The sequence below is a fragment of the Podarcis liolepis genome (assembly GCF_965112155.1).
Source record: "Podarcis liolepis genome assembly, chromosome: 13".
In the NCBI taxonomy this organism is placed as follows: domain Eukaryota; kingdom Metazoa; phylum Chordata; class Lepidosauria; order Squamata; family Lacertidae; genus Podarcis; species Podarcis liolepis.
The window spans coordinates 57,700,537-57,704,178 of NC_139573.1; the positions used below are offsets into that span (position 1 = coordinate 57,700,537).

At 43.8% G+C, this 3,642-nt stretch overlaps 1 long non-coding RNA gene across 1 annotated transcript; it reads right to left on the reverse strand.

Moving 5' to 3' along the window:
* Positions 1–1,329: 1,329 nt before the first annotated feature.
* Positions 1,330–3,043, reverse strand: LOC310691284. Its single transcript, XR_014518448.1, has 2 exons — positions 2,289–3,043; positions 1,330–2,257 (listed from the first exon to the last, which is right to left on the reverse strand). It is a non-coding gene; the product is annotated as an uncharacterized lncRNA (long non-coding RNA).
* Between the last annotated feature and the right edge of the window lie 599 nt (positions 3,044–3,642).

A 3,642-nucleotide genomic window follows, 5' to 3' on the forward strand; every position in this document is an offset into this window, starting at 1 on the left:
CCGGAGCCCTTAAAAGGGATTCCCCATGAGTAGGGGGCGCTCCAGGTGCCCTGCTGAACCCCCACATTCCCAGGCTTTCTCCACCTGAGATTTCTAGCGGGTCCCCACCTTTGCCGTGGCGGGCGACCCAGTTTTCACGGAGCCGGTTCCTCCGCTTAGAGGAGCTCCGCCATTAGCCGCTGGCGCTGACCCCGGACGCTGGCGCTGACACAACAAGGCTGCCCAATCTCTCCATTGCTTTTTATTTCGGCCCTGGAGGTTCTGTTAAATATGATTAGAAGAGAAACCCCCTCATAACTGCTTTACTTGCATCCCAGATTACTCTTTTTTCAATAGCAGTGTTCATGTTTATCTCAAAATAGTCTCTCAATGTTTTTTGGGCCTTCTTAGTAACTTCTTGATCTCTAAACAAGGTGTCATTCATCCTCCATCTGAAGGAACCGGCAGGTGTTAGTTTCATCTCCATTTTCACAGCATTATGGTCGGAGCAAGTTTTAGGGCAAATTTCCACTTTTCGAGTCTTAGGTGCCAGTCCTCTAGTTATCCAGATTTGGTCAATTTAAGGCATTCTGGGAGATGATCTATAATGAAATGAAAAAGGTATTTAAATATACCTTTCTAAAGAAACCAGAGGCCTTTCTCCTGGGCATGGTGGACCAATTGGTGCCAAAGAAGGACAGAGCTTTTTTCATGTATGCCACAACAGCAGCAAGAATACTTCTCGCAAAGCACTGGAAGACACAAGATCTACCTACCAGGGAAGAATGGCAGATGAAGCTGATGGATTATATGGAATTGGCGGAAATGACTGGCAGAATCTGAGACCAGGGAGAAGAGTCGGTGGAAGAAGATTGGAAAAAATTTAAAGTATATTTACAGAAATATTGTAAAATTAATGAATGTTAGAAGGATGCTGGAAAGAAGTTATATGACTTTAGTAGAAATATTATAAAGAATTAAGTATGAATAGATTGACATTGGGTAAAGGTGTAAATTTAAGGCTAAATTGCGTTAAGATAAATTTGAGAAAGAGGGAAAGGACTTGCTGGAACAATTAATCGAACTAGAATACAAAAAAGGAGGTGTGAGGAAGTCGAGGAAATAAGCAAATGAAAGAGATGGATATGAAAATACGGGGTTTCCTTTTTGCTTTTTTATCATCTTTTTTATTCTTCTTAATGTTTTGATGTACAGTTGATGTTTTGTTTTATTGTATTTTCCTTTGTCTTTGAGGCTTTGTAGCTGTTCATTGTACGTATTTCTTTTTTCTCTTCTTTTTGTAATACTTAAACTTTAATAAATATGTGTTTTTTTTAAAAAAAAGAACCATTTATTCTGTTTTCCCAATGTTTTCCTTTTAATTTCCAAATTGGATTTGAGGTTTCACACAACATAAAAGTCACTTTCAGAAATATAGTGGAATGTAAGACAAGTTTAGCACTCATTTCCATGTTATTATTTGTAAACAATTTGGGGGGTGAAGCAAACAACACAGAAACAAGCCTTCAACCTGAGGAACAATTGGAGGCAGAGGAGATTCATTTGGAGGGGGGGCTCAGTATGGTGACTTGATTCCCCTCAACTATATTAGAATTTCAAAGTTTTCAAACCCTTTCTCTCTCTCCCTTCCTCCTCCAAGGGGGATGTGTGTGTGGGATAGGGAGCGCAAGGCCCAACACCCCCCCCGTGCCCCCCCATCTTGCCGCTGCGTTTCATCTCTGCGCTCTGACATTTTCTATCACTGACCCTTTTTCTCTCCTCTCTTATCTCAAATAATGTCACTGCCTCTTTAGAATCTATTCATCAGAGCAGAAAGAAGCTACTGCAGACATTGATTTTATATATATATATTATATATCCATCCCCATCTGTGCCTTGGGCAGCAGAGGGCGGGTGGGGGAAGCAAGCAAGCGCCCTCACAGTCGACACTGCTGCCTTCTTATCTCAAATCCCCCATCTCTCCTTGCACCTGCCATTTCCATAGGAAAGCCGGAGAAGGGTTTTTTATTTATTTTTAACTTCCTATCAAGGTTAGGCAGGAAAACAGCATGGCTGGTGCAGGTCGCAAAGGACACCAGAATCAGCTCACCTCTCCCAGTTTGGTGTGCAATGAGATATTTCACGGTTTTCTTGTCAGCCATCAAACAAAGATGAACCTGGGGCCTTCTGCATTATTTTTTATTTTTTATATATAATATATATGATGTTATATATATACACACACAAAATTAAATTTTCTGTTTTACAATTTAAAGTACTCATTTTCACATCCTTACGATATGAATGACTTCCCTTCTCTTTCTATGGTTCATTTTGCATAACATAAATCCCTGCAAATCATTCAATATTCCATTATTACTTATTTACACTGCTGAATTTATCTTAATGCTGCCAGTGTTAGAAATAAGGATACCTTCTCAAGCAGGTTAAAGGGCTTGATTTCCCCTTCAGATCATTTAATCCCCTCTTTGTTCCCTGCCTCCAAACCAATCTGTGGTGGCCTCTTTTTTTAAAAAAAGAAGTGGTGGCAGCAGCCATGGAAGCCTTTGGGGCCTTTCTCTAATACCTGCCCTTTCCTGCAAGCATGCTGCCTTGGCCCTGCTGAACCAAGGAATCGGGATGTGAAGCATGGCGGTGGGGAACACTGGAGAACGTTCTGGCGGTGGGCTCACGTTCTCCTGAAGCATGGCTCCCACGGACCCCAGCGAGAAATGTCACCTTCCACTCTGCCCCCAACTGGAGTCCCCATGCCAGAAATCTGTCCCTTGCCCTGGTTTATGGCCATGCACTATTCTTTGGCTGGCGTTGGCTAAAGGAGCGTGAAAAGACCCTGCCAATGGCCCACCCAGCCCACTGGGTGCAGGGCCAGACGGCAAGAGCCCCTCCCCTCCAGCCGCTTCCAGAAGCTGGAATTCTTACATTTCTATACCACCTTTTCCCTCAAAGAAGCTCAAGGTGCTGCACATGGTTCTCCAACTCCCCGTGTTATGCTCAAAACAACCCTGTGAGGTTGAGAGGCCGTCACAGGCCCCAAATAATAATAATAATACCCACAGACCTTAGGGTGGTTCACAGGATGAAGTCGGAATATAAAACCATAAAGTACACAATCAAAATAAAAAGAACCACCCAATACCACCACCCCAACACATTTTAAAAGGGCATAGGATGTCACCCAATGCGCTTCATGGCCAAGTGGGGATTTGAACCCTGCTCTCCCAGGTCCTAGTCCAATACTCTATTATTACGCCAACAGAAAGCCCTTCCTTTCTCTGTCCTGGATCGCCCAACCTTCTGATTCATGGGATGTCCAAGAGTTCTGGTGAGTGGGAGAAGAACAGGGGGTTGCTGTCCCCACCCCCATCGCTCTCTGCCAGTTCAAGGCCACTCTGCTCCAAAGGGCTCCGCAGGATCCAGCCCCAAAGCCTTCCAAAAGATCTTGAACCTTCGTTGGTGCCTCTCAGCCAGGCCCCTCCTCCTCCTCCGGTCATTAAGAGGCAACGTGGAAGATCATTCGTCTTCTCTCCGTGATGCTCATAATGTGAAAAATGAAGCTTAAGAAAAATTAGCCAAATTACCAGTCCAATCCTTCAGTGGAAATCGGTAGCTCCATTAATGCACATCTATAAAATCACGGCCTGG